We start from the raw sequence: 399 nt of genomic DNA, 5'->3' as shown, positions 1-399 counted from the left end.
GTCAACCTTTGTGTTCTGTTTTGTTGTGTTCTGGAACGTAGCCCTGTTTCTTTGTGTTCTGGAATGTAGCCCTGTTTTTTTGTGTTCTGGAACGTAGCCCTGTTTCTTTGTGTTCTGGAATGTAGCCCTGTTTTTTTGTGTTCTGGAACGTAGCCCTGTTTCTTTGTGTTCTGGAACGTAGCCCTGTTCCTTTGTGTTCTGGAACGTAGCCCTGTTTCTTTGTGTTCTGGAACATAGACCTGTTTCTATGTATTCTGGAACATAGACCTGTTTCTATGTGTTCTGGAACGTAGCCCTGTTTCTATGTGTTCTGGAACATAGCCCTGTTTCTTTGTGTTCTGGAACGTAGCCCTGTTTCTATGTGTTCTGGAACATAGACCTGTTTCTATGTGTTCTGGA

Source organism: Oncorhynchus gorbuscha, linkage group LG14 (assembly GCF_021184085.1).
Source record: "Oncorhynchus gorbuscha isolate QuinsamMale2020 ecotype Even-year linkage group LG14, OgorEven_v1.0, whole genome shotgun sequence".
Classification (NCBI taxonomy): domain Eukaryota; kingdom Metazoa; phylum Chordata; class Actinopteri; order Salmoniformes; family Salmonidae; genus Oncorhynchus; species Oncorhynchus gorbuscha.
The sequence above is the reverse complement of the archived record's forward strand: the minus strand, read 5'-3'. Positions refer to the sequence as shown.